Source organism: Tenrec ecaudatus, chromosome 5 (assembly GCF_050624435.1).
Source record: "Tenrec ecaudatus isolate mTenEca1 chromosome 5, mTenEca1.hap1, whole genome shotgun sequence".
NCBI classification, from domain to species: Eukaryota; Metazoa; Chordata; class Mammalia; order Afrosoricida; family Tenrecidae; genus Tenrec; species Tenrec ecaudatus.
Window position 1 is genome coordinate 44314663 of NC_134534.1, and position 21700 is coordinate 44336362.

A 21700-nucleotide genomic window follows, 5' to 3' on the forward strand; every position below is an offset into this window, starting at 1 on the left:
CAAGAATGATTGTCTTTGTTTTCTCTTTGTCCTGCTTAAGGCTTAATAACAGGTATTTATAAAATATGTTTGAATTTGAGGCATCCTTTCCCCAAGAACAATACTAAAGCCCAAGTATGGTTTTTGTCTTCAAGCCATTTTGTCTTTAAGGTAACTATATATGTGTGGGTTACTAAATTATATATAGGTGATATCTAAGTATAAGTGTGATATCTGAGTACAAGTGTGACAGGAGAGGAAGCAACTAACCCTAAATTAGATTGAGACCTTAAGGAAGAAACAGAATAGAAGGTGAACCTCGAAGCACAGAGTATCTAGATGGATGGAGAATATTATAAAGAATAGTACTCATAAAAATACGTTAATATTTTAATGAGAACTTTGTTCCTTTATTCACAGCTACTTTGCCTTAGAGCACAAGAACAGGAACATTTGGAAAATTTTAGGACCAGAGGACATTAAGAATGATGTTCTTAGATGTCCCTCAAACATTAATATTTAGAAGCACTAGAGAAATTTAAGTTACATGAACAATGGCATTGATAAACTGGTAAACTATTGCCAGAGAGAGCGAGAGAGAGAGAGAATGTGTTCTTGTGGGTGTGCATGAAAGTGGGGCAAGAGGAAGCAGAAAAAAGATAGGAGTCTTGGATCTAACAATGAGCATATAACACATTTGTTACCATGCACTTATGTACTTACTGTATTTATAGATAACTCCACCTTGTTGTTTGGGCAGTGGTGGCTCAGTGGTAGAATTCTTGCTTTCTATCAGGGAGTCCTGGGTGCAATTCCCACCAAAGGCTGCACAATTCTCATATGCAGTCATCAGCCATCTGTCAGTGGAGGTCTGAATTGCTACAATTCTGAACAGGCTCCATTGGTGCTTCCAGATAAGACAGACTAGGGAGCATGGCCTGGTTATCTGCTTCTTTTTTTTTTTGTTTTGTTTTTTTTTTGTTTGTTTGTTTTTTTTTATCTGCTTCTTAAAAAGCAGTCAATGGAGATCCCATAGATCACAACATTCTCATCGGCAATCAACCATTGAAATAGCTCAGGGCAGCGTCTTACTCCCTTTTGCATGGGGTCATCATGGGTCAGGAGCAGACTCAACAGGCGTTAACAACCTTGCTGCAGAAGAAATGAAGATGATCTAAAATTTAGATTCTAAATGAAGACATACTATAATAAGAAGGCATAGATTTTAAGTGGGTGAGAATAATTTTGCATGAGTTTTTGCTCGGAATCATTTTAACAATAGAGCTGACTCTGTAGGAACAATTGAATGAGACCTATTCCCTTCTGCAGACAGGTTTCTGACATCTATGCAACAGCCTCGAGAGCAAATTCTACAGCATCACCTAGCGTGAGCGAAGAGAGAGGCTCTACTGGGAAAAGAGAACATCTATAATAATAGTCACAGGAAAAGAGAAGACATGGGTTCCCTACTTCCCGTGCCCTTACACAGAGACAAGTCAGGATGCGCCACATACAGGAACGATGGGTCTGCGTTCCAACAGAGGGACGATATCCCTCCTTTAGTCTACCTGTTTTATAAGGCGAGTAAGAGAAATGTGCCTTCTCGGTTGGAGCATATCCAAGTGGCTTGGTCTAGGCAGTCTGCATTTGGGAGCTGGTTGTTTGCAGGAATGGGAGCCCTGTTGGTGAAGTGGTTACACATCAGTCTGCCAGCTCTGCAGTTCAAAACCACCAGCCGTTCCAAGGGGGAAAGGTGAGGCTTTCTACTCCCGTAGAGACTTGTAGTCTCAGAAACCCACAGGGGCAGTTCTTCCCTGTCCTACAAGGTCTCTGAGTCAGAATCAGCTCGACAGCAGGGAGTTTGGTTTGTTTCGATGTTCACAAAACTCCATGGAAAGTCACCTGCCTAGAACCTGAGGACCTGGCATGACCTGGACGTTACAGTTCTCCCAAAGTGTGGAGGGCACCACCAATCCCATGGGAAGCTGAGCCTGAGTACATCCTTGTGTCAGGTTGGACTGACAAGAGAAACAAATCCAGTGGCACTCATATATGTGTAAGAAAGAGCTTTCTATCAAGAAGTTTTATATATCTAGAAAACATCCCAACCCAGTCCAACTCAAGTTCTCAAGTCCGATACTAGTCCATACGTTCTTCTTTAGACTCACACAGTCACAAGCAATGATGCAGAATGAACGTATATCACAGGCTGGTGGGTGCAAAGTTTTGTGGATCCAATGGTAGTAGAAGCATCTCTAGGGCTCTGGCTGCCATCAGGGTCAGCCATCAGGGAGCTGAAGGCAGAGAGTATGTGTGCATGTGTTTATGAGAAGGTCACACCCACAAGGAGACACCATCAACTTGTGACCTGATTGACAGGCTGGACTCCACCCCTTCCGTTTTATTATATCTTCAAGTTGACATGAAATCCTCTTCTGCTGAAGAAAGAGGCCTGGGGCCCCTGTTAACTCTTTGTGCAGATAACCAGTGTGAGCCGCTGGGTCATTTGCATCCTGTCATTTTTCAAACCGCGTTTCCTGATGCATCTAGAGCCAAGAAGCCTAAAATTTGCTATGTAACCTTAGCAGAGTCGGTTCGCCTCCCTGACCTAGCGAGAAAGTCTTGTCAGAGAATCGAGGGGGACTGACCACCTCCTAAAAGCTCGAATGAGAGATCTGCAGTAGAGCCAGCAGTAGTTTTCGGCGCTCTGCTTCCAGAATTCAGAAGTAAAGGATTACCAAAAAGCAAATGTGGCCCTTGGTTAAAATGTAACTGCCAAAATACATCCCAGTCACCAATAGAAATTCAGTTCATTGTTTTAGCCTCCTAATCCAGTATAATGAAAAATTGATGCCTACGACTGAGATCTGGGGCGTTTCCACATCCTCAGTTACCCAAAAGGAGCCAACACTAATAGATCCCTAATTTTATCAGCTTTCATGGGATTAGGAGAGCACTTCATAGCCCAAAGAGTAACTCTTCATTATTCTAAACCTATCAGAGTGCTTCTAGTGCTTTAAGCATGGGCTTACGACATAATTCTGACATAAGAGAAGGTCTGCAGGGCCTTCTGGGAAATATTTGTTATTGAAAAGAATGAGTGTAGAGAAGCATTCTGCCTTTAGACTTGCTGTCTTTAGACTTGATGCCAGACAGATGCTGACGATGAAACCAACTCTGAGGTTGTTGCAGTAGAAAGATGGAAATCCCTTCCCTTCTTGATGACATCTCAGAATGGTGGAAACCCTGACACCGCTCCCATCAGAGCCCACCGTCCAATGATGACATCTTTCTCTGTCAAGTCCAGCAAGCCATGGCTTGTCTTACTTGCAGCCACATAAGTAGATTTCTCCCTGACGCCATGCTTAGTGTGTCTTTGCTTTTTCACCAGAACAGGTAAATCAAAGTAGTACATTTTATTAAACAAAGGCTTTGCTGTGGTGAGTATGAATCCTTTCTAGAAGTTGAAAAAAATTAAGATGTAAATTACTACAGCATCTTTCTGAAAATATGGCTTTTGATACAGTGCCATTTTTGTGTGACTATTTTGGAGGACTTCCTTTTGCAATCTTTTACCAAGTTCATTTTAACAAATAGCAGGGAAATGCACTCGGATTCCTTGTTGTCGTAGAATTATGTTCAACTGCATGTTCAAAGGGGGGACCCTATGCACATTGGGCTGGTAATCACAAGGTCAGTAGTTCAAAACCACTAGCTACTCAGCAGGAAATAGATGGGGCTTTCTGCTCCTGTAAAGAATTATAGTCTTGGAAATCCAAGGCGGGTAGTTCTAATGTGTCCTATACAGTTGCTATGCCTCAGAATTGACGGGATGGCAGTGAGTTTGGTGAGTTTGAGATGTTACACGTGCTGACAGAAAACACAGTAGCCAACTGTTGACAATTAACTTGCACCTTCCAAAAATATGTACTGAAGCTCTGCGCCCCCACACTGCGATCCTGTTTAGAAACGGGGCTTTTCTTTTGGTATGCAAAGAAGACATGCCAGAATTATGTGGATTCTAAACCTGATCACTGCTGAGTAGCACAAAGAGTGGAACAGACACAGAGAAGATGCACTCCAAGGAATGCCAAAGAGCTACTGGGATGACAGACAACGAAGGGCTTTCCCCTAGAGCCAGGCCTCAGTTTGAATTTCTAGCTTCCTGGACAGTGGGGAAATAAATTTCGGTTCTTTAATGCCATCCACTTGTGGCATTTTTGTTGGTATTGTTTAATAGCAGCGCCAGGTAACTGAAACACAAGGTCGTGGCCAAATGACCCAGATTCATTGAGAGGAAGTCCAAAGCGGAGGCCACCGATGCTGGATCCCATTTGTTTTCTAGCACAGCGGTGGCTTCGAAGCTTAAAGGGGGACTATGTAAATGGTTTACCACAAGATGTAAGATAGTAAAGCTATAAGGTGGCACGTTCTCTTCAATTAAGCAAACGCAGCACGTGCAGCAACCAGAACTATGAGCTTTGAAACCGCTGTCCCTAGAGGTCAGCTTGCTTAGGTTACTTGGAAGTGTGGTGGGGGAGGGTGTTGAAACAGTGATGGTCCCTATAAGATTGACGGGAAAGCTGAAGGTAAAGGAGGCTCAGGAACACTTCCAGGCTGGATTTCTGAGAGGAGTCCATCTCATCAGCAAGGATACAGGAGAGCAGAAATAGCCTGTGTCTTGGTTGGATGGAGAGGCTGAGAGAGGATTCTGTAGGGTCTGTGCAGGGACCCAGGGGAGCCGTGTGTCCAACAAGGGGAAGGCAGATGTTTGAGTGGACACGCACCCTGGTCCCTGGGGTTGAAATGAGGAAGAAGTGTGATGTGCAGGCCAGAGATGGCAGTGCACAGTCAAAGGCTCGAGGGGACCAGTTGTATCAGCTTTGAGGCCAGGCAGGCCCCAGAGGCTGACAACATGGCCCAGTGGCCCCTCCTTCTGTGGATGGGTTGGACTTGTGCTCATTAGCCAAGTCGATGTCATTCTTATAGCTGAGCACATGATAGCGCTGAGCAAATTCAGAAGAGACGGGCATGGATGTTAGAGAATGTCCATTTTCATGACATTAACACAAGCTTCCCCTCTGCCAGATGTTTCAAGAGTAAAGAGAAAGAGCAGGAGAAGGAGGGAAATCATGAAAGATTATTTTCCCAAAATATAGCTAAGCTTTAAATAGGACAGTGACTAAAACAGTCATAATTGACTTGTGCTTTGGGGAAGAAAATCACTGGTTTGGAATGATGATGACAAAATATGATAGACTTCAGTGTCTGTTTCAAATCAACCTGCACAGCCCATACAGGATGAGAGCTGCTGGCACCGTGAGTTACATATTGGGCTGATAACCACAGGCTGGCAGTTCAAACCCAACAAGCCACTCCAAAGGAGAAACATGAGGCTTTCTGCTCCCATAAAGATCCAGAAGCTCAGGGAGGCAGTTCTGCTCTGTCCCATTGGCTCCCTACGAGGCAGAATTGATTGAATGGCAGTGAGAGGTTCATGGTTGTGTTGTCATTTGGGGTGTGGTGCATTCCGGGTAGACGTTAGCTGCATGTGGTCATGGAGCACTGGAAATGTAGCCCATCCAACTGAAGAATCAAGTTTTTATTGCACCAGGGCTCCTCAGGCCCTAGCAAAGTCCATGACCCCGAAGCACCCAATGACTGTTTCCTAAATGAGTCAGTGAATGAAATCACACCAATAACTTTTCTTCCTAAAAGTAAATGTGACCTTAAAAGAATGACATAGCCTGCCTGTGACTTCCTGTCTTCACTTCCAAACTGGGCTAATAACACTTCTTATGGTCCTTGAGGTAACGGTGAATCCAAGGAAAGCCCCGGGTCACATGTGTGGGGGAAGGAACAAGTCACATGATAATGATAACATCAATAATAGCTTGACAGGGAACCAATAGAGAAACCTGAGGGTCTGGGCCCATTACTAACTATGTGGACAATACCTCCCCTCCCCCCCCCAGAAGAATTCACTTCAGAGGACAGCACTGAAACTACAGGTCCAGAAGAGGGACTTGTCTGATCAGAGCACACAGGAGCCAATAAAGGGGGAGGGGAAAAAAAGAGTGAAGCACAGCCTGGCCCACCAAGCCCTGAGGACGATGTTTCTGCTCAGAGCAGCAATGCACAGAGACGACCACAGGGCTGGCCCCGCTACAGGACACAGTGTTCCTCACTGACCCATAGCACCACGGGGCCAACACTAGAGACACACAGCAGGAATTGTGCCCGCCCTGAGCCCATTACACCGAAGCCAGACAGTGGGGGCAGGCAGCAGAGCAGCAGGGGGAGTCGAGCAATGAAGTCTCTAGGGAATGGCAGGGATAGATGTGGGGCCAGGGCATGGCAATGGACTCAACTGGAAAGCACTCGTAAAGGACAACAAATAGACCTTGAACTATTTATAGGGTTTGCTGTTGTTGTTGCCTTTTTGTAGTTGTTGTTATAGCAATAATATTTTCTATTGTTGCTTCGTTGTGCTCCATCTTGTGTTGGTGCATATTGTTGTCACTGCATGTCTACCTGGAAGGGATAGGTGGGATAAACAAGCCAGAAGAGAGAACAATGGGGATGACCATTCCAGGGAGGACATGGGAGAGGGGGAGGGGGGGGCAGGAAATGGGTGTTAACAAACCCAGGGACAAGGGAACAACAAGTAATCCAAAATCAGTGGCAAGGAGGGTGTAGGAGGTCTGGCAGGGCTGAATCAAGGACAATGTAACCAAGAGGAATTCCTGAAATCCAAATGAAGCCTGAACATGATAGTGGGACAAGACAAGAGGAAAGTAAAAAGAAATAGAGGTAAGAACTTGGAGGCAAAGGGGATTTACAGAGATATAAATACAGGCATATACAGATGTGAATATATTTATATACAACAAGGGGGTAATAGATCTACGTACATATATTTATAGGTTTATTATTAAGGAAACAGATGGACAGTGGACCTCTACTCAAGTACTCCCTCAACACAAGGACACTTTGTTCTAACAATTTGGCAGTCTGAGATGCTCACCTTCCTGGCACGATCGCTGAAGACAACGGGTACATAAGCAAATGTGGTGAAGAAAGCTCATGGTGCCCAGCTATCAAAAAATATAGCATCTGAGGTCTTAAAGGCTTGTAGATAAACAAGCAGCCATCTAGCTGAGAAACAACAAAGCCCACATGGAGGAAGCACGGCAGCCTGTGAGATCACAAGGCGTCGAAAGGGTCAGGTATCTGGCATCAAAGACCAAAAAAAATCATATCATTATGAATGAGGGGAAGTGCAGAGTAAGGACCCAGGGCCCATCTGTGGGTAATTGAACATCCCCCAGCAGAAGGGTCACAGGGAGGAAGTGAGCCAGTCAGGGTGCATTGATAAAACATACAATTTTCCTCTAGTTCTTGAATGCTTCCTCCCCACCACTATCATGATCCCAATTCTACCTTACAAATCTGGCTGGACCAGAAGATGTACACTGGTACAGATAGGAACTGGAAACACAGGGAATCCAGGGCAGATGAACCTCTCAGGATCAGTGATGAGAGTGGCAATACCAGGAGGGTGGAGGGAAGGTGAGGGAGAAAGGGGGAACAGATTACAAGGATCTACATATAACCTCCTCCCTGGGGGATGGACAGTGGAAAAGTGGGTGAAGGGAGATGTTGGACGGCATAAGATATGACAAAATAATAATAATTTATAAATTATCAAGGACTCATGGGGGAGAGGGAGTGGGGAGGGAAGGAGAAAATGAGGAGCTGATACCAGGGGCTGAAGTAGAAGGCAAATGTTTTGAGAATGATGAAGGAAACAAATGTAGAAAGGTGCTTGACACATGGATGTATGTGTGGATTGTGACAAGAGTTGCACAACCCCCAATAAAATGATTTGATTAAAAAATAATAGCTTGAACCATTTAATAGCTGCCACGTTCTACGTACTTCATTGTCATTCACTCCTCACAACTGTGGAGAGTGGAATTGTGGTCCTTACCCTACAGATGCCAACCCTGAGACTCAGCGAAAGTAATGCCCACGGACCAGAGCTGGGAGGGAGAGCAGGCCTCAGAGGCTGAGCGTCAGCAGGGCTGTGCCCATCCAGCAGGTGAGATCTGGTCACTGACTCCGGGAAGGGGTAACCTGGAAGACCTGGTTTAGTCTGTCCTCGGTTGACATTTATTCTTCATAACCAGAGAAGCAAACCAAAGCAGACATCCCAGGGAGCTTGTGCAAAGCAGCAGGAAGGGAGATGAAATTCAGCTTGGAAAGTACAAATCAAGCTAGCCACAGGGAGCTAACCCACGGCTAGGATAGAGAGGTCAGGAAAGAAAGAAAGAGGAGAGAGTTGGAAGCTGAAAAGCAACTGGGGGTAGAGGCCGGGACGGGTGTGGGGGAAGCTGGTAAGGATAGACAGTCAGCAAGATGCTGTTCTGTAATGTGATGAGGCTTAGAGAGGCCAAGGCTATTCCTGGAAACTCCCTGGAGCTGCTGAAGTACAGAGAGGCCCTAGATTCCCTCTTCTGTCCACAGAGGTAAGTCCATATGAGCCATTTGGTAAGTAGCACATGGACACACACACACCTTGATACTGAGTCCCAGGACACCTGAAGGAACCTCTCTTTGCCTCTCCATTCCAAGATGCACCTGTCTGTTGCCAACACACCTTCTAACGTCAGAATGTGGGGAATAGATCAGAGTAGAAGGGGAGGTGGTGAGAAATTGAAATGAGCAGCCCTTGGACGTGGTGAAGGAATCTTGGTGGGACAGTGATTAAGGAATTGTCTGATAACCCAAAAAGGCTGGCAGTTTGAAGCCACCCAGCCGGTCTATTGGAAGAAAGACCTGCGAGCTTAGAAAACCCAATGGAGCGATTGTACTCTGTCCCATGAGATCTTTAAGAGTTGCAGTAGACTTGGTGGTACCAAAACCCACAGGACACACTGACGAAATAGTTCCAAGTGTCAAAGGATGTGGCTTCAGCCCCGCTCTCTGTACCTTTGGATTCAAGAAACTTGCTAGCTAGAGGCAGGTGCCTGGATCATCTTTTCTGGCCCATGTAAGCTTAATTTCTCCACCACCTCTGGGCCAAACTCCCTGGACGGGCCTTCTGGAGTCACCCAATCCGTCTTCCCAGAGGTTCAAGAGTTCACGTTGCTCGCATGTATCCTGTGCCTGAAAAAATGAGAGGTGAGCCCGCCAAGACTTACTGGCCAGGACTCTGACATGACAAAGTCCTGTAGGTGAGTTGGGACCATCCCGGAAACTAGGAGTGAGGAGTTACCAAGGAGATCTCCTTTTCAGCCCAAATTAAAGAAAATCAGAGGGGCAAGTTATGTGTCACTACCTATGGACTCTGTGCTGCTAGGTAAAATGATCCAGAGCAAGCCAAGATGTTTCGTTCTCCTGGATCCTGGGCCTGAATAGCTGCTCCCGGGGAGCAGTTCTAGTCATCGCCTTCCATACATAGTACGCCCCTCAGAGCAGCGGTACAGATGTGAACATTTGAGTTCGTAGCCAGGAATGGAACCACGTGTGTCATCAGGGTTCTTTTGTCAGCCTAAGAATGTGCACAAAAGTCACTGCCAAGACGTCAGTTCTGACTCCTGGTGACCCTGTAGGTACAGGGAGGGACTGTCCCGTGGATTTCCAAGACGGTAACCCTTTATGGCAGTAGGAAGCCTCCTCTTTCTCCCACAGAGCTGCTGGTTATAAAGGAGTGATTTAGGATATTATATGAGCAAATGTATCTGTTTATTGTAAATGGAAAGCTAGAAATGTAAGTATTTTATTCATTTAATAAATTAAATACAAGAGAAAAGTCAGATTCAGAGGGCAGGATGCTGGCTGTGGAGGAGAATGAATTCAAAGACTGCAGGTCAGGTGGGAGTCAGCGGACAACTCCTGGGCTGGTAGAAAATATTGGCAGGCCACTAACTCGAATCCAAAGAACCAAAGGTCGGAGGCCAAGTCAGATGTAGGATCCACATCCAGCAAAAAGCAGGCACCGTTGCCAGTGTCTGCATACGGTTAGTAAGCCATGCTCTCCAGTGATTGCCCGTAGCAGAGCTCTTCATGGACTCGAATACATTAGATCAGCTCTCAACGTGAAGGATGACTACATCCTCACTGTCACACCACTCACGATCAGGCCCAGCCACGTTGACACCCAATCTTAGCTATCACATGGGCTTTCCTTTCAGTGTGACATCAGACAACATTTTGTTGCGATCAATAGGGTCTCACTGACTCAATTTTAAAAGTGGATTGTCAAGCCTTTCTTCCTGGCCTGCATTATTCTGAGCGCTTCACGGGAACCCGTCAACTTTGGGGGATTCTGCTGATATTTGAAATGCTAGCGGCATAACTTCTAGGATCACAGCAACATACAGGCCACCAAAATACAGCACACTGACCGATAGGTGATAGATTAGAATGTAACTTGCCCATAAAGACCCTCTGCAATGCGGTGAATTATTTAACATGGCTATTGTAGTGACGAATAGCAGAGCCAAGAGCCAAGACACAGGCGGAGCCATGGACTTCCCAGCTCACAGAGCATGTAAAGCTGATTGAATTGGGGCAGAAGACTGGCTTTTCGAATGAGGTATCTTTGGACACTGAATTGAGTTTGCTGACTTACAGAACTAGGACTGAATGCTTATTGCAGGGTGGCGTGATCTTGGTGCATATATTATCTGCCCTAAAAGAACTCTGTAACACTGCCTGAGCAAGGCAGAGGCCAGGCCACGAGAAGCTGGTCTGCAAGCCTGGAAGAGAAGAAACGGGCCTGACTGAGCTGTGTCCTGAGCATTTCTCATCTGAATTGTAACTGATAGCTTCTGTAATAGACCCAGAATCATGGACATGTCTGTGAGTTCTGAAACGTGGAGCGCTGGGGGAGAGACGGTGGGTGTCAGGGTAGAGTTCCGAAGGATGGAGGGTGGAGGCATACCTGTCCTTAGCCTCATAGGAATCAGCCTTAGGCAACTGACACAGGTGGTGACTTTCCTTCCCCTTGTGAAGTCAGAGCAGGTCAGACGCCACATCGTTTCTTGTTTAAGCACTCCTTAACTTGGAAAAATCCTCAAAATTAAAAACAGAACGAAAGCAACCTCCCACCACAGAATGGAGAGGCTTGACAGTCAATTAAAAGTAGAGAATGGAGAGCCCCCCCACCCAACCCCCACCAACCCCACACCTAACTTTTGCATTTATTCACTCGGCCTACTTGAGAAACTGGCCTTACACATCCTTCCTTTGAAGCTTTCCTTGGCTTCCTCCTAGTTGATGGAGCTGTTGGCCTGTTTGACCATTTTCCAAGGCAACCGACGAGGAAGGCCAAATTACTTCTATTCAGACACCGTGGTAGGAGGTATGTAAGACCCCCACATGCCCAGTAAAGATAGCTCTCTCTTGTGTCAAGTCTGCTCCTCTTCGTTGTGTAATCCCAGGCAAATCACATCATTTCTCTGGATATCAATTTCTTCAGAAGGTTGCTATGGGGATGAAATGAGTAAGGTACATTAATGAGGCAGCGTGCTATACAGATGCAAGGGTAATTGCTATGCTGGTATCACTGCCTGGGAGGCTTTCACATCTGGAGCCAGTCTGGAGAAGTTTTAAGTCCTCTGGTGAAAAATGCCCTTGTTTCCCAGTTAGAATGATTACATTCCATACAGACTAGACGAATTCATTGATCTTCCACTCTCACGGACAATGGACAATCGCTCTGAGACACAGGTCTGGATTTTAACTGTTTACCCACAAGTAGTAAAACGACAGTTCTAAATAGAAATGCCCTTGGATTTGGAAATGATCACCAAAGAAGCCTTTGGCTTTGCAGTTCTGCATAGCTTTTTGACACACACAGCCGGCCAGAGTGAGACTGGAGTTCTGCCCCCACAGAATTGCAGGAACAAGGCGCTTGCTTGTGGCTGAAGACTATGTCAGGAGAGTTGCAGGGATGAGAGGGAATCGAGTCAAGAAACCGTCTTTATAATGACCAATCTATTAATGGAATCAGTTACTGGAGCTGGAAATCATGTAGTCTGAACTCTCGATGGCAAGGTCAGGAAATGATGACTCAGAAATTATTAAGTAACGTGTGAAAGAGGGCCAAAGAAGAAAACTCCTGTCCTCGGATAGAAGTAAAAGCAGAGAGTTTTACTGACGAACCAGTTCAAACTGGGCAACACAAGAGTGAAAGGTCAATGAGCTTAGAGGCCCGAGCAGACTAGGGATCTTTGTACATGCAAATCAGCTTAGTCACCATGAGTATAAAGATATCTAAAATAACTTGTTCTTTTACATGCCACTGATCCACTAGTCTGTTTTCCATCAAGAATCATCTCATCAGAAAGTTCCTGGGTGTGAATGCTGCCGGGAACAACGGGATCAGCCCTTTACTGAAAAGCAGGCCCAGATCTCCTCTGGATTTTAAGGCCCACAATTCCAGTTGTTCTTTTTGTCAAACCAAGTTTTTGTCACTTCCTCCAGGCCAATCCCTTTCTGGTTACGTCATTAACAACCAGGAGAGCAGCTGCTATCTATTGAATGAGGACTATATGCCAGACACTATAAATGGATTGTGCCATTGTATGGCATTATATATATATAGACTGTGTCATTGTATGGCATTATATATATAGACTGTGCCATTGTATGACATTATATAGAGACTGTGCCATTGTATGACATTATATATATAGACTGTGCCATTGTATGGCATTATATATATATAGACTGTGCCATGCATTTCCACATACTCTCTCCTTTCATTCTTGCAGAAACCCACTAAGGCAGGTAATGTTTCTATTTTATAGATGAGAAAAATAAGGCTCAGAAAGACTAATACTTGCCTACGATCAAGACAATGATATTGAAATTGATCTCCAGCACTACTGATTGAAATATCACTCTCTTGACCTTAGAAAAGTAATTATTCTGTGAGGAGTCCTGGTGGTCGAGTAGTTTATACGTTGAGCTGCTAACTGAAAGGTCAGTAGTTTGAAACCACCAGAGGCTCCTAGGGAGAAAACCAGAGTTTTCTACTCCCGTAAAGAGTTACAGTCTCAGAAACCCACAGACTGTCCTATAGGGTCGCTGTAAGTCAGCATCAACTAGACGGCCATGAGTAACAGCATAACATTCTAGTAGAGGTGTGTGTGTGTGTTGTGGTTGTTTGTAATGCTTGTGTACAATATTATAACTACTTTTTAAAATTTAGAGATGATAAATCACTCTTTACCTAAATACAATTACCAACAGGCCCTCATAAAATATGCTCTGAGTTGAACTTCCCACAGAAGTCTCCCCCTGGAGCAGTCTCATCAGAATAGAGCTTGACGAGATGGACTGGGAATCACTGGGAATGAAAGTCTCCATCTTCTGCTTCCGAATGGTAAGCCCCTAGAATTAGGCCCAGAGATGAATCATAAGAGAAATATGCAAGCTTTGGGCCACACATTGAGGCCAACTCTATGACAGGAATGTTACAACCGTTGTTTTCTGCCTTAGTAACTGCTTCTGTGTCTGGGGTTTCCTTCTAAAGACCCTACACTCAGGCTTTTCCTCCTGCTGCTTTATAAAAGTTATGATGAGAAATTCACAAAAGCCCTGATCATCGATTGCCAAAATAAATTTCCCTGACCTTTAATGTCAACATCATATTTTGCCAACTTCCTTGAGAAAGTATAATTCCTCTATAAAATTTTTCACAGTCTGTGACAAGTTACAGAACTTGAATGTCTAAACTCTGAGCATAATTTTAATGGCAACTCAAAAGAAGAAAGAGGCTTTTTCAGGATGAAACGTGATACTCCCTAAAATACAAACTGTATTAAATAATACTATGAAAAAATGTTATAAAAGGCCCCAGAGTGAGGGTCTAAAGGTTCTCAAGTACAAAGTAGAAGAATATTAAGCATTATGCTTGCACACAAAAAATAGTTCACACTATGTATTGAACTGTGTCCCCAAAAATTCTGTGTTGAAATTCAAAACCCTGTACCTGTCAGTATAGGTACAGCCTGTTTGGAAATAGGGGCTTTCCTTTATGATGTTAATGAATTCATACCAGAGGAGGGTGGGTCCTAAACCTAATCGTGCCTGAGTTATGAAAAGAGCAAAATACATACACCAAGGGGGAAAATAGACACCTGGGAATGCCAAGAACTCCCAAAGAATGCCAAGGAAGATCCAAGAATTCCCAGGATCTTCTTTTAGAGCTGATGCCCTGATGTGGACTTCTAGCTTCCAAACCTGGAAAGCAGTACGTTCCTGTTCTTCATAGTTACCCACTTGTAGAATCTTTTACTATGGCAGCACCAAGTAACTCAGACAACGTGAAAGAGAGACCAATAGTGTGGGATTTGCATTAACTTTACTCCAAAGTCTTAGTTTTTGGGCCTTGGTACCTGAGAGCTAACCTCTAACACCTTGGAATTTCCTAAGCAAACATGTCTCTTTCACGGGTGTTCTAGACCACATTTAAGTGAACAGTTATGCTAATGAGGGACTGTCCGACAAGGGCGGATCAGAGCAGAAAGCCCTGTGGGGTGACAGCAACCTTGTAGTGGTCACCTTGTGATACTGGGCTTTCTAGGGAAGAGATGATGCCGTTTGAATCACCTAATGCGACTCCCAATAAAGGCTCTGAACATGGAAGTTTCATGGGCTTCCTGGTTGCTGAGACACATCCATGTATTTGTGGCCTGGAAATTACACAGTGGGAACCCTCCCAAATTTACCATGTGTCTTTTCATTGATATTTTCTTGGCGAGAGAATAAAGCTATAATCATAAGGTTGATGCATTCCTGAGTCCTCTGAGATGTTCTGGTGAATTATTGAAGTGGTAATAGGAGCCAGCAGATTAGAAGGGAAGGGCACTGACGTCCTAAAGGCGGAGACGTAAGCCCTACATTTTTAACCACTAGTCAGAAGTGAGGGTGGTGGTAGGACCCCCAAGGCTGTGGTCTGGGGTCTTGAGCAGAATTGGCATTGTGGAAGATTGTGTTAAAATTTGTGAGATCTGATATGGCCCCCAATGGAGTCTTGGTAGCAAAGTAAGTTCAATGTTGGGCTTCTAACCACAAGGTCCACAATTTCAAAACCACCAGGCACTGGATGGGAGACAGATGAGGCTTTCTACTCCGGTAAAGATTTATAGTCTCAGAAATCCACAAGGACAGTTCTACCCTGTCCTACAGGGTTGCTATGAGTCATAATTAACTTGGTGGTAGTGAGTTTCTTTAGAATCTTTCCCAGGGTGCTTAGAAGTAGAGTTGGCCCTTAGCCTATTACGTTGTGACAGTAGCAAAAGAAGTTCACCACTAGTGAATATAAGGTCACATATTGGGTTACACATTGGGCTGCTAACCACAAGGTCAGAAGATTGAAACCACCAGCAATTCTCAGAAGAAAGGTGAGGCTTTCTATTCCCATGAAGATTTACAACCTACAGGAGCTGTTCTGCTCAGTCCTATAGGACCACCATGGGTTGACATTGACTTGACAACAGTGAGTTGTTTATTGTTGATGTTGTTGAAAATTTACCACCTGCTTAGCTCTGTCCTAAATGTTCTATGTGCTGTCCTTTATGAAATGTCCAAATTCACAAAGAGTATGAAGTGGAGACAGGATTCAAAGCCCAATACCTGGATTTCTAACTGTTCTCTTAACAACAGCACTATGAACTTGAATTTCTTTCCCGCACCATGGATGTTTTAAGGCATGGGATGCTTCTTATCTCATTATCCACAACACCCAACACAGTGCCTGGAATATGACACATAACTGTTGACTGAATAGGAATGAATGGCGATGAATAAGTGGTAGCGGGAAGGAGTGAAAGAAAGGTAATGAAGTGTGCAGAGTGATTACAAGGAGAGTCCTCCTTGGATATGGGCTAGGTAAGCATGGAGAGGAAAAAGAGGGTGGCGGTGTTACTTCTACTATGGGTGCATGCCCTGGAACAGCAGAGCCAATGTGCTAACTCAAAATAAGAGGGAGAAAGAGAAGTTTATTAGGAGGTGACAAAGTGGCGGGACTGAAAGCAGTACAGGCAGTCTGGATGGTGTGCCACTTTGCTCAGAAAACATCAAGATTGGACACTTTTACACTAGCATGCCTATCTGGGGGAAGCCATGTCCTTTTCCAGGTACTTTTCATTATTCAATTCACAAGAGAATCCTAAAATGTAAATGTCCATTATAAGAGTTACATTAATGATATGCAAGCCATTTCCTTTGATATCTTAATGATCCTACAAGCAGTTGTCCGAATGTCCCTCTCCTCCAAGCCAAATCACTCAGATGACCACACACTATGTCTGCCTTTGATGAACACAGACTGTTATAAAAATTCCACCGAGGCTGGAATAAGGAACGAGGCAAAATGGCATAAATGAGGCTAACTACAAATAGGGAGTATTTCTAAGTTACAATAGGTTGAAGGAATCTCAGAATTAGAGGGAAATTGTGTGTGTGTGTGTGTGTGTACTGAAGGAGCTGCTAACTGAAAGGTTGGTGGTATAAACCCACCCAATGTCTCCAAAGGAGAAAGGCCTAGTGATTTAATCTGGTAAAGATTGCATTCTAGAAAACCTCATGAAGCTAAAAATAGAGGTACTGGACTATGTACATATATTTCTATGGAAATACATTAAGGAAGTGGATGGACTTTGGGCTTCTCCTCAAGCCCTCCCTCAATGCAAGAATATTTAGTTCTAACAACCTGGCATTCTGTGATGCTCACCTTCCCTGACACAATTGCTAAAGACAAAAATGTGTGCATAAGCAAATGTGGTGAAGAAAGCTGATGGTGCCAGGCTATTAAAATATATAGTGTCTGAGGTCTTAAAGGCTTGAAGTTAACTAAGTGGTCAGCAAGCAGAGAAAAAACAAGCCCACATGGAAGAAGCGTACCAGCCTAATGATGAATTCTCCACGGGATTAGGTAACAGGGATCAGAAGACACAAACAAAACAAAAAAACATATTTTTGAGCACGAGGTGGGTAGGAGTAGAAACCCAAACCCCATCTGTAGACAATGGGACATCCCCTCACAGAAGGGTCATAGGAAGGGATGAGTCAACTAGAGTGCAGGATAGCACCTATGAAACGTACAATATTCCTCTGGTTCTTTGAGGCTTCTTCATCCCCCACTGTCATGACCGCAGTCCTGCCTTTCAGTTCTGACTAGACCAGAGCATGTGCACTGGTACAGATAATAGCTCACAACACACAGAATCCAGGTCAGTTAAACACCCCAGGAACAGAAATGGGAGTAGCAATACCAGGAGAGTACGGGGAAGCAGGGGGAGGAGAGGAAGAAAGAGGAACTGATTGCAGTGATTGACACATGATGCTCCCTAAGGAGTCGAACAACAGAAACGTGGGTGAAGGGAAACAGTATAAAAGATATGAAAATAATAATTTATAATTTATCAAGGGGTTATGGGGCAGGAGGAAAAATGAGGAGGTGATGCCAAGGGCTCAAATAAAAAGTAAATGTTTAGAAAATGATGATGGCAACCTAAGTACAAATGTGCATGATAAAATTGATGTTTGGATTGTTATAGGAGCTGTAAGAGCCCCCAATGAAATTATTTTTTAAAAGAAAGCCTCACAAAGCAGTTCTACTCTGTCACATGGGAATGCTATAAATCAGAATCAACTTGGTCATGCTCACCACCACCACCATCAGCAACAATAACCATCACACTCCTAGGCTAAACAAAAGGAGCCAGTCAAAGTGGTAAGATTAAAGACATGAAAGAGAAAGAGACTCACTCCATGATGACTCCCAGATTTCACACAGGGGATGGGATCAACGAACAACTCTGATCATGGAAATCAGTGCCCTTAGTGTCCTTGAACATGTTAATTTCAGATTTTCACCTCATGATATTTTTTAAAGGCTGCATCTTCTTGACCCTTCTATTTAGAAACAGTTCAATATGTTTATTCGATGAAACAAAATGAAACAAATAAAATAAAAATCTCATTACTCTAATCAATTTCTTCCACATTTTCAGCTGTTCAAAAGGTCCCGTCTGGGATGTGCTCAGGGACGTGAGTGGTCAGGTCACAGAAAAGGACAGGATGAAGCAACCCTTGAGAACAGAGTCAAAAGCCAGCGTTGTGCATAAGAGGACACGGTGAGACCCAGAGCGGGCAGGTAAATGACCCAGGACCACACAGCTCCTAACTAGCAGCAGAGCCATAGCCGGTTCCTGAGTCTGAGGGCAGGTTCGAACAATACCACCTTTTCTTTTCTTTGAAAGGGTAAGCAGGGCACAGAGGAGCCATCAGTATAGCTGAGTGCTGCCTTAAAGGCCATTTTGCTGATTAAAAGATATTGTGCTTCAAGTACCTCACATATAATAGGTGCTCAATGGGAAGCATTCCACTGTGAGTCCATATTGAATGTCATCATAAAGTGAGAGAGAGAGAGAGAGAGAGAGAGGAGATCGCCTGCATCGAGCCAATTACCCAGGCTGACTCCATCTTGGAATTCTTGGGTGGTGCACACAGCTCATGTACTCTGCTGGTGAACAAAGGTTGGCGGCTCGAGCCGATCCAGAGCAATAGAGTGCAGATAAATCAGCCATTGAATATGCATTCTATGGACCACAGTTCCATTTTGACACCTGGGATGGCCTTGCGTCAACAACAACTGGTGTGGTATTTCATCCCATCCCACTAAAACACAGAAGAAACTATCTTTGATTACTTTAAAAATAAGGTTATCAAGGGTTCATGAGGAAGGAGGATAAAATGAGGAGCTGATACCAAGGGCTTAAGTGGAGAGGAAATATTTTGAGAATGATGAGGGCAACAAATGTACAAATGTGCTTGACACAATTGATGTATGTATGGATTGTGATAAGAGTTGTATGAGCCCTCAATAAAATGCTTTTTAAAAATAAATAAAAATAAGGTTAGCAGTGTCACTTGAAACAGTAAAGTTTTAAGACTCCTCCTGGGAAAGAGTAAAATGTGTGATTTGCTGGGAAAATCCCTGATCTGAATCTGTACGACCAAGGTTCCAATCTTGGGCAAGTGTTTCACCAGGTAGATCTGAGGTACATATACTGAGGAACACGCACCAAAGTAATAAACAACCCCAAATTGCTCTTCCTCCAACTCCCAACCTGCAGGAAGCTTCAGAGAGCTAGGACCGGCCAAGTCTTCACTGTTCAGTCTCCAACAGAGGCCTCCTAAAATCTCCTCCCAGAAGGAAGAGGTCAGAGGAGGGTAATAGGAGGGACATAGTGACCATCAAGGGAAAGTGGAGCTTTGACAACTTAAAAGACTTAAGCTGATATATTTTCCAGAACTTTGGGGCCTGTACAAGCCATGATCTAAGAGCCCACTCTGTCCCCTTCTGCCTGCACAACCTCACATTAATTCTTTGTCCCCACTGAGCTCTATCTCGGCCCATGCCCGGGCCAGGAGCCTCACACAAAGCCGCTGTGTGCACTTCCTCCCTGTTGAGACAGGGCTTGCTCCAGGTATCCCTCTCCACCTGCAGCTTCACACCATCTCTTGTCCAGGACTGTCCAGTCTCCTCCATGTGGATAGCATTGAACTATTTCCGCTTTCACTCTTACCTCGCTTCTCCTAAAGGCAGTATCTCTGGATATGGTTCTCAGGCCTAAATGAAACAGAAAACCAGACAAGTAACAAATCATCTGGGTTTTCATCTTCAGACTGCATCCCTACTTTAAGACCGTTGGGCAGGAAGTCAGTAGGAACCATTTGCTCTCCAAAATAAAATACAACCATAACAACCGTGCTGGTGTTAGCAAAGAGAACGCGACAAATAGAAAGGCATCCCACACAATACTTGACTCTCCATCTTGACTCACGAGGCACTTGTGTGAACAAGGGAATGTTGCATCGTTTAAAATCAGGAAAAGGTTGTATCCTCTCACCATATTTAGTCCACCGGTACACCGAGCAAATAATCAGAGAAGCTGGCTTGTATGAAGAATTCAGCGGCAGGATTGGCAGACACAACCTTACTTTGCAGAAAGTGAGGAGGCCTGGAAGCACTTGGGGTGACGATCAAGGATTGCAGGCTTCAGTATGGATTAAAGAAAACCCAAATCCTCACAACTGGACCAATAATTAACATCATGATAAATGGAGAAAACATTGGAGTGTGAAGAATTTCAACTTGTTTAGATCCAAAATCAATGCTCACGAAAGCAGCAGTCAAGAGATCCAATGACAATGTTGCATTTGGTAAACCTGCTGCTCATGACCTCTTTAAAGTGTTGATTGTTACTTTGAGGACTAAGGAACACCTTACCCAAGCCACGGTCTTTTCCATCACGGCAAGTTGGACATCGTGTAGGGAAGACTGGAGAAGAATCCATGGCTTAGGGCGCTGATGAAGAATAGCAAAAGAATCATGGACTGCCTAAACAACAAACAAATCTGCCTTTGAAGAAGGATGGCCGGGCCTTAGAGGTGAGGATAGCAAGACTATGCTCACAAATGTTGGCTATATGATCCGGAAAGACCAGTCCCTGGAGAAGGACATCATGGTTGCTAACGGGCAGTGAAAAGAGGAAGACCCATAACAACATGGATGGACACAGTGGCTACAGCACTGGGCTCAAGGCTAAGAGCCCCTGAGAGGATGGCACAGGACAAGGAAGTGTTTCATGCTAACGTCTATGGGGTCCCTCTGAGTCGGAACAGTTCGACTGCACCGAACAACAACAATAATGTTGGACTATCCTCACAGAGCAGGTATGGTGCCAGTTTCCTGGAGTTCTACCACATTCCAATTCCTCTCAAGGATGATCTGCTTCCATCTCTCACCCTAGGCCTGGATGGAGAGGGAAAGTAGAGGGGGATGGCAGGGGCTGAGTAGATGGGTGCTGAAAGATGCCTGCCCTGGTTAATGTGTCAAGACTGAGCACCCAGGAGAAGGTCTCACATCCTAGGCTGCAAATCAGGAAGCGCGTTTGTCTACACCACGCCTAGAGGGCCAAGGATGGGACCCGATGAAGAAGTTACACAATTAAGAACTGGCAGTGAGAAGGCAGAAGATAATGCAAAAGGAGATGAGTATAAGAAACAGGGGCAATAAATGGGAGAGGCCAGGACCAAGGGATTTCTTCAAATACCTTATACCATACCGAATATAAAGAAGTGGCTTGGCTAACAAACAAGAATGACCAATTAAACGCCTCGACAATGTGAAAATGTTTTCAGTGCAAAGCTGATCTACTTTAAGATTTCTCCCTGTGTTAGTCACCTAATCTGGTGTCAATGTAAGGATTAAGGGTGTAGGGGTGGAGACTAGGCTGTCAATCTAGAGATAGCTAATGAGACTTCTGTGTAGGCATGGCCTTCTCCTGAGAATTCTGGGAAGTCTGGTACTTCCTCCTTGGAGGCAGAAGACACCTCTCTCTCTGCTACTCCCGGGGAGACATTGCAGCTGACAAGACCTCTGAAGCTGGAGGAGCCACGTAGAGACCCCTGCCAGCACTGAGATGCTTACAATGCCACTGGATCCAAAGACTTTCTACCCACTGGCCTGTGATGGTCCTGCAAACACATTTGGCATTGTTGCATGTGCTTCGTGAGTCTGAAGAGGACTTTATGGACTGCTGTCGGACGTATGGGCTAATGTTGGGCTTAAGGACTTGATCTGGACTGGGCTGGGATGTTTTTTCAATGCTCAATTGCTCTTGTATATAAA